This window comes from Sapajus apella, unplaced genomic scaffold (genome assembly GCF_009761245.1).
Source record: "Sapajus apella isolate SASKATOON/1434 unplaced genomic scaffold, GSC_monkey_1.0 scaffold76, whole genome shotgun sequence".
Classification (NCBI taxonomy): domain Eukaryota; kingdom Metazoa; phylum Chordata; class Mammalia; order Primates; family Cebidae; genus Sapajus; species Sapajus apella.
In genome coordinates, this window is record NW_022437016.1 from 8833714 (window position 1) to 8845441 (window position 11728).

At 38.5% G+C, this 11728-nt stretch overlaps 1 protein-coding gene across 8 annotated transcripts in view; it reads right to left on the reverse strand.

Moving 5' to 3' along the window:
• The window catches only part of DENND1A (DENN domain containing 1A), a 545539-nt gene that overhangs the window by 182013 nt on the left and 351798 nt on the right, over window positions 1-11728 (reverse strand). The window lies entirely within an intron of this gene.

Below are 11728 nucleotides of genomic sequence, written 5' to 3' on the forward strand. Positions count from 1 at the left end.
CTGAATGAACAAACATTCTATCAGAAAATACTAGCACAAATGCATGAACATGGTAGAATGATCAAGTCCACAAAAAGGCCTAGCTCCTTGCTTCTGCATCAAATGCATTGTTGACTCACAAGGGAAAGACAGCACAGCAGTTCCTGCCAGCCCTGCAGAACATCTCGAGAGTCTGAGGGTTCTGGGCCTTTGAAGAAATGTGACATGGAGAAGGCCAGGGCTTGAGATAAACATGAAGTCGGTAAACAGGCCTTTGGATCTAAAAGATGGAGTATTCTTACCATATTTTTCCTCCAAAAGCCACAGCTCAGGAACAATGCAATATTGTCAGTGAAAACACTACATTAGCAACTTTCATGGAACATAGCAAGGTATAAGGCATTGACCTTGCCAACCTCTTTTTTTTTTTAGGGTAAAAAAAGCTAACTCAGACAAGATTATAAATTTGAGACTAAATTGTCTAGTCATCTAGCACAAAGCCAGAGCCATCCCACCTCCAAAGTTACCCTTTGCTCATGTACATAAATCATTTGAAATCAGCAGAGCTGTTCTGAAAGCTACTCAATACTGGAACTCCACCTTTAAAATGAATTTCCAAGGCTGCTTTAAAAAATTAACTTTAAGTCATAACTGATATATAAAGAATGCATACATTTAAAAAGCACAGTCCAATGACTTTTGACCAATGTCTACATGTGTGTAACCACCTCCACAATCAAGAGACAGAACAATTCCTTCACCACAAAAGGTTGTTGGTGCCCCTTGGCAGTCAGGCCCTGCCTCCTCCATCGCAGCCCAAGGCAAACACTAATCTGCTTTCACCCACCATACACTAGCTTTCTCGCTTCTATTTTACACAAATTAAGTCCTATAGTGCTGTGTGTCTAGCTTCTTTTGCTCAGTGTGAATTAAGATCCATTCATGTTGTTTGGTGTATCAAAAATTTGTTATTATGGAATGAGTAAATAATTTAAAAAAGGGGATATAATACATTGTTTATCCATCTATCACTTGATAAACATTCTGGTTACTTTCAGTTATTGTTCTCTATGAATAGAGCTGCCACAAACATTCATGTACAAGCCTGTTTGGATATAGTTTCATTTCTCTTAGGTGAAGAGACAGTATGGGACTGTTGGGTTGTATCGTAGGCATTAAGTTTAACTTCACAGGATATTGCCAAACTGTTTTCCAAAGTAGTTGTACCATATTGTACTCCCATTAGCAGTGATGAGAGTGCCACATAAGCGCTTCCACATCTTTGACAATACTTAGTGTTGCCAGTGTTTAAATAATTTTAAAGTCAGGTTTATTGAGGTATGATTTACATACATTAAGATTCACCATTTTAGTGAATAATTTTAATGAATTTTGAAAGATGCACATAGTCACAAATCTATCACCACAATCAAGATACAGACGGTCCATCATCTCCCAAATTTCCCTTGTGCCAATTTTAGTCCTGGCAACCACTCAGCTGTTTCCAGCTCTATAGTTCTGCCTGTTCCAGAATGTTAAATAAATGGATTCTGCCCCTTATCATAATGTATTTGAGATTCATCCATTTTTGTGGAATGGATCAGTAGGTAGTTTCTTCTTATTGATTGTTGAGTAGCCTTCTATTTTATGGGTGTGCCAATGATTGTTTATATATTAACCAGTTGAAGGACGTTTGTACTGTTTCCAGTTTGGGTTGCTAAAAACTTACACATACATAAGTTCTCATTTTCTTGGGCAAATGCCCAAGGGTGGGATCGCTTGGCCATATAGTAAACATATGTTTAAGATATACATTTATAAGAAATTCAGTCTTTTTATTTTAGCCATACCAGTGGGTATGCAGAAGAACCTCGTTGTGACACTAATTTGTACCCTCATGACTAATGATGCTGAGTATCTTTTTATGTGGATATTGGCTATTTGAATATCTTTTTGTGATGTGTTACTTCAAATATTTTAACCATTTTAATTGAGCTATCTTCTTGTTACTCAGTTTTGGAATTTTAAAATATTTTTTGGATAAAAGTCCTTCTTTAGATATAAGTATTGAGAATATTTTATCTCACTTTTGTCTGTGGCTTGCCTCTTCATTTTTTAAGTGATGCTTTTCGGGATAAGTTTTTACCTTTTATGAGGTCCAGTTTATCACTTTTTTATTTATGATGTGTGCTTTTTATGTCCTAAGAAAATTTTACCTACCCCCAATTCATGAGGATTTCTTATTTTTTTCTAGTCATTTGATCATTTTTGCTTCTATTTTTAGGTCTTTAATCTATTTTGAGCTAATATTTGCATGAGGTAAAAGTCAAGGCTTCTTTTTTTCAATATGGATATTCAGTGGTTCTAGCATATTTATTGGCTAAAAAGATCCCTCTTCTTTCCCTTTTGAATTACTTTGCTATATTTGTTTAAACATCAATTGACCACTTACGTGTATCCCTAATTCTGAACTTTTAATTTTGTTCTATTGATTTGCATGTCTTTCTACACTGTCTTGATTACTGTAACTTTATAGTAAGTCTTGCAAACAGGTAATATAAGTCCTATAACTTCGTTCTTCTCTTTCAACATTGTTTTGGCTATTCTAGATCTTTTGCATATTCATACACATTTTAGAATCAGCTTGTCAAGTTTATGAAAAAAAAAAGCCATCTGGAATTTGGGTTGGGATTATATTGAATCTATAGATCAATTTAGGGAAAATTAACATCTTAAAAATATTGAGTAAAAAAATATTGAGTCTTCCAATTCAAAACATGGAATATCTCTCCATTTATTTAGGTCTTTTAAATTTTTTCTCAGAAATGTTTTATAGTTTTCAGGATACAAATCTTCAACATATTTTCTTAAATTTATTCCTAAGTATTTTGTGTTTTATATGCTATTTTAAATGGTACTTTAAAATATCTCATTTTCAATTGCTTGTTACTAGTATATAGAAATACATTTGATTTTTTATACACTCACTTTATCTGCACCCTTGCTAAATTCATTTATGAGAATCCTTAGAATTTTCCATATACATGATCAAATTGTCTGAATAGAGAATTTTACTTCTTTCTAATCGTTAGAGATTTACCTCTTTTCCCTGTCTTAGTGAACTGGTGGGAACCTCCAGTACAATGCTCAACAGAAATAAAGGCAGGTACATTTTTTTCCATTCTCAGAGGGAAAGAAATCAGCCTTTTGTCATTAAATATGATATGAGCCATAGGTCTTTTCTAGATACTATAACAATGAGGATACTTAGTTTTCTAGGAGTTGTTATCATGAATGGTGTTGAATTTTTCCTAATTTTTTTTGCATATATCTTATTATTTTCCTTTTTAGTTTATTGATATGATAGATTACATGGTTTTTCAAATATTTAGCCAACCTGCATTCACATCCTTAAAAAACCTTATTATCCTTTTTTATATATTGCTGGATTCAATTTGATAATATTTTGTTTTAGAGATTTTTGCATTTATATTGGTTATGTATCTTGGTCTGTAGTTACCTTTTTTTGTAAATTATTTGTCTGGTTTTCAAGTCAAGGTAAACTGACCTCATAAGGTGAGACATCTTTCTTTTACCTCTGTTTTTTGAAAAAGTTGGTGTTAAGATTGTATTAGTTCTTCTTAAATACATTTTAGAATTAACCAGGGAGGCTCTCTGGGCCTAGAGTTTTCTTTGTGGGAAAGTTTTAATTACAGGCTCACAATTCTTTAATAGAAATAGTGCTATTTTTCTATTTCTTCTTGAGTCACTTTCTGTAATTCAAGGAATTTGTTCATTTTACCTAATTTGTCAAAATTGTAGACATAAAGTTATTCATAATACTCATTTCTCTCTTTCTCTGAAACAAACTTTTATTTTGGAATATTTTTTAAGATTTACAGATAATTTACGAAGATAGTGCAAAGAGGACCATATTCTCCTTATCCAGTTTCAGTTTCCCCTAAACAGGGGTGTCCAAGGGGGAGAATTCTGTCCTGGGTTCTTAGGTTCTTTCTGGTTGGGCCAGTAAAGCCCCTTTCTCAGCCCTCTTTCCCACTTACCGCTAGACAGAGAAACTAAAAGCTATGGCTTCAGGCTGCTAAAACCCTAAAACAAAACAGAACAGCAACAACAAAGCAGGGCAGGTTGGACAAGGTGGCATACCTTACATTTATCAAAACTAACAATGGCACATTAGTATTAACTAAACTCCAGACTGCATTGTAATTTCACCAGTTTTCCATTCATGTCCTTTTTCTATCCTAGAGTCCAATCCTGGATGCCACATTGCATGTAGTTGTCATGTGCCCTTAGGTCTCCTCTGGTTTATAACATTCTTTTTCTTTCCTTTGTTATGTCCTCGATGGTTGTGAGAAATGCTAGTCAGATATTTTGTAGAATGGCAGTCCCTAACCTTTTTGGCACCAGGGATCAGTTTTGTGGCAGGCAATCTTTTCACGGACCAGTGGGCTGGTGGGGAGGTGCGACGGAGGATGGTTTTGGGATGAAACTGTTCCACCTCAGATCATCAGGCATTAGATTCTCATCAGGAGCACGAAACCTACATCTCTTGCATATGTAGTTCACAATAGGGTTCACGCTCTTATGAGAATCTAATGCCACTGCTGATCTGACAGGAGGTGGAGCTCAAGTAATAGCTTGCTCTCTGCTCGCCTCCTACTGTGTGGCCCGGTTCCTAACAGGCCATGAATTGGTACCAATCCACAGCCCAGGGGTTGGGGATCCCTGTTGTAGAATGTTCCCAAATTTGAGTTTCTTAGAAGTTTCTGCCATGATTAGAGTGGATTTTTGGAAAAAAATATCACAGAGGTGAAGTATCCTCATTACATCAGTGATTATATGACATCCACATGACATCACTGGTGATGTTAAAATTGATCGTTTGGTTAACATAGTGTCTGCCAGTTTCTCCACTAAAGTTACTCTTTTTGTCTTTACATACACTTTTTTTTTTTTTTTTAAGGAATAAATAAAGTCTAGCCCACACCCAAGTAGGGGGTCAAGAGAAAATTAAGTCCCTTTTTCTGGCCAGAACAGTATTTACAAATATTATTTGGTATATATCTATAAGGATGATTTGTTTCTCTGCCCCCCAGCTCTCTTTTGATTAGCATTTGACTGGTACATCTTTTCCATCTTTCATCTATTTGTCTTTTCATATTTAAAGAAGAATTCTTATAGAAAACATACAATTGGGTCTTGCTTTTTTATAGAATAACCTCTGTAAATTGGAGTATCCAGACAATGTATGTTTAATGTAATAACCAACATGGTCGAATAAATCTACCATCTTGCTAACTTTTCTATTTGTTCCATCTGTTGTCATGTTTATTCTTTCCCCACAAAATGTTTTGGACCTTCGATATTGGCTTATTATCTATATATCTGTCTTATTTTTTTCTCCCTTAGTGGCCCTTGTAAGGTTTACAATATAAATCTTTAACTTTATAAGTGTACCTTCAAATAGTATTATGCCAGTTTTCGTATACAGGTAACACCAGAACCTTTAAACAGCAAACTGCTATTCTCCACCTGCTACAGGTATCACCGCCAGTAGAATATTTCCACTGGTATTAATTTTACTTGAAATAACCTTTTTAGAAATTAAAGATGAGAAAATAAGTTTCTTACATGTATCTGTATATTTACTATTTCTGGTTCTCTTCACTCTCTTACAGTTCAAATTTCCCTGTAATATCATTTTCCCCCCACAAAGAACTTCTTTCTACATTTCTTGTAATGCAGGTCTACTGACAATGATTTCTCCCATTTTTTATTTGTCTGAAAAAATCACAGTTTTGCCTTTTTTTTTTTTTTTTTTTACATGGAGTCTTACTCTGTTACCCAGACTGGAATGCAGTGGTACAATCTTGGCTCACTGCAACCTCTGCCTCCTGGGCTCAAGCGATTCTCCCATCCTAGCCTCCTGAGTAGCTGGGATTACAGGCACTCACCATCATGCCTGGCTAATTTTTATATTTTTGTAGAGATGGGGTTTCACCACATTGGCCAAGCTGGTCTTGAACTCCTGACATCAGGTGATCTGCCCATCTCAGTGCTTTCATTTTTGAAGGATATTTTCACTGGATATAGGATTCCAGGTTGATAAAAATTATCTTTCATTACTTTAAAAATGTCATTCCATTGTCTTCTGCCTTAAATGGTTTCTGGCAATAAGTCTCCTATAATTACTTCTCGTATCTTTTTCTCTGTGGATAATTTTAAGTTTTTTTTAGTTTTCAGCAATTAATCAAAATGTATCTTTGTGTGGTTTTGTTTGGGTCCATTGTGTTTCAGGTTTGATCTTGCAGCTCTGAGTATTATTTCATCAAAACTGAAAAAAAATCAGCTATAGTCTTTTACAATATTTTTTCCATCTTTCCTCACCTTCCTTACCTTCTGGGACTCCAACTGCATGTATGTTAGCCCACTTGATACTGTGCTATAGGTTCATTGAGTTTAGTTAACTGTTTCCAGTCCTCTTCCTTTCTCAGCTTCATATTGAGGAGTTTTTACTGCTCTATCTTCAAATTCACTAATGTTTTATTTAGTGGCATCTCATCTCCTCTTAATCCCGTAAGTGATTTTTTTTTTCATTCCAGGTATACTTGTTGCCTATAGATGTTCTCATTCATTTTTTTTTTTTTTTTAATATCTTCCACCTCTCCCTTCATTTAATCAGGTCTTCCTTTAAATTCATGAACATACTTATAATCTTCATCATATCTACTCTAAAGTCTTTATCTGCTATTTTATCGTATCTGTCACTTCTGAGTTTGGGTCTATTGATTAATTTTCCTCTTGTTAAGGGTGACATTTTCCTCATTCGCAACATGTCTTGCACTTTTTAAATAAGATGTTTGATACCGTGAATGATATGTTATTGAATATTGGATTTTGATGCCTTCTTTTAAAGAGGGTTGAAGTTTGTTTTGACACCAGGTTAGATTTCTTGCACATCAGTTTGATCTTTTAAAGGCTTCTTAAAAAAGAACTAAGTTTGTTTAAAACTTTTTATTGAAGTTTAACGTATACACATAAAAATGCATACACCGTTGGTGCTTAGCTTGACAAATTCTTCCCCATGTAACTGGTACTCAGATTAAAATCCAGCACATTATAGGACCTCTAAAGCCCTCTCTTGTGCCTCTCAAAGCTTAATTTTAAGCTCTTTCAGGGCAGGGCTAAAATTATCTTTTTAGCTTGTTTAGATGTACTATCAAGACATGCCCTATCAGTGTCTCTTATCATTGTCCTGAATGATCAACAAGATCTCTGACTCTGGTTAGTCAGAACTTGAAGGATTCCTAGACTTGTGTGAGCTCTGATAACAGTTCATCATATAGTTTCCTGTCAGAGTTTTACCCTATGTATGGGCAGATTAGTCTTTGGTAGGTTTGTCGATTCGGGTTTCTGGAGCTCTTCGGCTGAATAGCTCCCTCGTATCTGATACTCTCACCTGCAAATTTAAACCATTTTCTCTTTAAACTGTTCTTTAACCTTTTAGCTCTCCAAGACTGTTGTGCTTTGCTGGGGGGAATTCTCCTTCTAGTACCAGTATCCAGAAATGCCTCAAGGCAGAAAGCCAGTGGGCCTCACCTCACTGGCTTCCTTTGACTCAGGGATCACAATCTTGTCTTGTCTGCTGTCCAACATGTGAAAACAGCTGTTTTCATATTTGTCCAGAGTTTTAATTGTTAATTGTGAGAGGATTAATCCAGTTCCAATTATTCCATTATGGCTGGAGAGCAGTGGTGCAACCACAGCTCACTGCAAACTTGAATTCTTGGCCTCAAGCAATCCTCCCACCTCAGACTCCCAAAATGCTGGGATTATAGGTATGAGCCACCATGTCTGGCCCAAAGCCTCTTTTAATAAAGTTTCCAGCATAGATGTTTTACAAGATTTCATCTACCATAATAACCCAATCCATATGTGCCTTCCAATCTTCCACCTATCTATTCAGTGGCTGCTAGATCCTTGGAAAACAAAGATACATAAAACTCAATCACTGCTCCCCCCAGAAACTCACAAGTAAAAGGGAAATGGGTAATAAATTAGTACAATTACACAAGGTACACAAGGGGGTGTAGGGACATAGAGAAAGATATGGTCTAATCTATGTGTAGATCAGGAAAGATTCTGTGTGTGCACGGGCATGTGTGTGTGCGTGCACGTATGCATGTGTTTGTGTGTGTGTGAGAGATTAACTACTTGAGAGCAGGTCTTGAAGAATGAGTAAGAGATTAACAGATGAGGTTAAGACATTTGGGACAAAAGAAACTCTGTACACAAAGCATAAAGTTATGAAACAACATGTAAATTTAGGACAACTATTAAAAGTTCTGAAAACTTACAGTACAGAGTTTAAAGCAGGGAGGGGAAAGAACTAAAACTATGGAAAAACAGAAACAGGAGGATATCATGAGGGGGCCTGAACGCCACGCTGATCACAATTCACATCTGTAGTTCATCATTATCAGCTACTATCTATCGTGCTGATAGGATATATGTTTTAAATATATTATCTACATTACATTTAATTCTCAAACAACCTTATATGGAAATTAGGGCTTAGACAGCTTAAGTAATTTTGGCCAAGATCACATGGACACTAAGTGAGGAAGCAAGGATGTGAAAACAGGTCTGTTTGATTTCAAAGGGAACTTGCCTTGAATCTCTAGGTAATGGGAAGTTATAGGAGAATTGCCTATGTCCTTAAATTTTTTTTGAAAAATTACATTCACTGATGGAACAGTTTTAGGTAGGCAGGAGATACAGTTTATGCTTTTAGAAAGGTCACTCTGGAGCATGAGGAGGAAGGATTGGAGGGATGAGGCTGGAGTCAGATGAGCCAGCTGGTAATAATGCAGAAGGAAAACAAAAGCTTAGATTAGGTGGTGTTTAGGAGAGATGGGGAAGAGGATGTGGATCTGCCAAATGTTTAAGAAGCAGAATCTGTCAGAGTAAACACATAGCTTCAGCAAAATGGGAGATTTTGAGGTCAATGATGGATAGCCTGAGGCACTAAAATTACCAGGTCCTATGCCAAATGCAGGGGACACAAAGACGGGCAGGGCATGATTTCTCCTCTGGATAGCCCATGTAGCATCACAGAATCAAAGCTGTGAATTCCATCGAAATACAGTAAATACCTTACAGGCCACATCTCCCTCCATTACAGTCTTCAGAATCCTTAATGAGTATAGAGGCCCAAGCTGGAAACCACTGCTGTAGAACATTCTCAACCCTGTTACAAACCAGCTTGCATACAGGAGGTCCCATTTGTGCAGGCTGAGACTGTCAGGACATGGAGGTTATTAACTGTCCCCCAATCTTGCCTATAATTATCAGCAACAATTTTATTAAAAACAAATGCAGGTACCATTTCTTGAATGCTGACAACATGCAAGTACTGTGCCAAGCATTTGATAATCATTACCGTAAGTATTTGCCACAATAATCCTCAGAGCAGGCCTGGTACTCCTCTTTTAATGTGGAAAACTGAGGCTCAAAGAGGGAAAATAACTCACCCAAGTTACTTTGGTTCCCCGAGACTACTTCATTTATCATTTAAAAGGCATCTTAGAATCTGCCATCTTCAGAAAGACTCCATTATTCTCCCCAAATTTTGTTACTCTCTCTCCTAGGCCCTTCTGTGCCCGATTGCTATTTCCCTGTGGTCCCTATTATGCTATACTGTAATAGATACATAATTGATGTATCTGTTTCCCTTACTGACATACAATCTTTGAAGATCTGCTTTCTCTTTGCTGCTCAGTGGCAGCACAGGGTCAGAACAGTGCAGGTGGGACCAGTCAGTCCACTCCATGCTTTCTGAGCTGCCAGTCACTCATCTCATGCTCCCCAGGGCCTTTGGCTATTTCCCGCACCTAACAGACCTCAGGTTCACTTCCCACGTTCACTAGGCAGTTGCCAGGTTCATACCTAAGATATCCGTGGCTTCAAGAGGTGTATGTCCACTGAAAGGAAACAGGGATGACAGCCTCAGATTTCTTGGACCAAAAGAATTCAAATTATATCTAGTAGTCCCTAGGGTAACAACCATGTACCCTGTCCTGACATGATGCTTATACCTCACAGGTCCTCATGCCTGTCTGACACTTAAATTTTTCCTAAGTTCTGTCATCTCTTGCTGTCTCAGAGGGAGGCGGGATACACAGAGTAGAGGCAGCATAGACTGGAGGTTCAATCTCAGCTGTGCCCCTAATCACCTACAGGATTTAAGGAAAGGCACATGTGAGGTTCTCTCCTTTCTGTAGAAAGGAGAGATCACCTGTTCCACAGGGCTACAAAACTAACTGAATGACATCCTGAATGTGGAAGACACCTAGTAGGGCAGAGGGGCCACGTGGCTCTCTGGACCCACAGGGTTGAGTTCATGCCTTGGCTCCACCTCTCTCTAGCTCTGTGGGTCAAGTGCGAGTAAGGGAAAAGACCATCCTCAGAGTGGCATGAAAAGTAAATGAGAGGTCAGTGATGGGAGCTCAGTGCAGTAAGCCAGCGAATGGCAGCCACTGCTGAATTATAAGTGGAGCACTGCTGTAGAACACAAATGACTCCCCCAGAATCTCACAGTGGGTTAGGTGTAGAGAAGTTTGAAATCCTGTTATGGCTGGGCACAGTGGATCATGCTTGTAATCCCAGCACTCTGGGAAGCTGAGATGGGCGGACTGCTTGAGCCCAGGAGTATGAGACCAGCTTGGGCAACACAGCAAGACCCTGTCTCTACAAAAAGTAGCTGAGCGTGGTGGCATGCGCCTATAGTCCCAGTTACTCGGGAGGCTGAGGTGGGGGATTCATTGAGCCCAGGAGGCAAAGATTGCAGTGAGCTAAGATAGTGCCACTGCACTCCAGCCTGGGCGACAGAGCCAGAAGCTATCTCAAAGAAAAAAAAAAAAGTAAAGAAATTCTCCTGCAAGACATTCATCACCAAACATCAATCCTTTCAGAACAGCTACCCACAGGGTGCCACTGGGGCTCCTGGCAGTGATGGGGCACCAGCGCCCACCAGGTAGAACACTCCCCTGCCCAGGACACCAATCCTGGCCCCACATGAGCACCACATGGCCAGAAACAATGACCCCTTTCATTCTGGAAGTCAGGATTACTCTACAGATCTTCTTGCAGGCAGAGCCATGGAGGCCAAAGCAGAAACAGCAAAACCACCCTTGCCTGTGAGGCCCAATCGTCATTAGCATGGACAAGGGGAGAATGGGTCTACCTCACACAGCTGCCTACAGGGCAGCTCCAAGTAGGAATGGGAGACAGGCGTGGAGGCACAAGTCAGTGTGGCAAATGTGGCAGCCAGTTACTTTTTGCGCAATAGAACCCACATTCTGTGTAGACCTGAGGCAACAAAGTACACTGTGGAGGACACAGCCATACTGAGAGCACTGGCATCTGGCACTGTATGCAGGGAAAAGGCTGGTTGATGATGGTCTAGGAAAAAGATATAGGTCTGAAGTACCCCAAATTGTTCACACTGAAAACCCCACCAGTTGCCTTCTTGTCATTACTTGGAGGAAGCGATCCTGGTATCTAGAAGTGGCAATGTGCTGGGGAGAGGTGGCAAGACCCTCAGACTCCCACAGAAAGAGGAGAGGTCTAAGCACAAAGGTCACTTCACAATCTTTCTGATGAAAGTGAAAGAGCAAAATTAGAGTCAAAAAATAAACCACCTTCTAACTTTTTTTTTTTTTTTTTT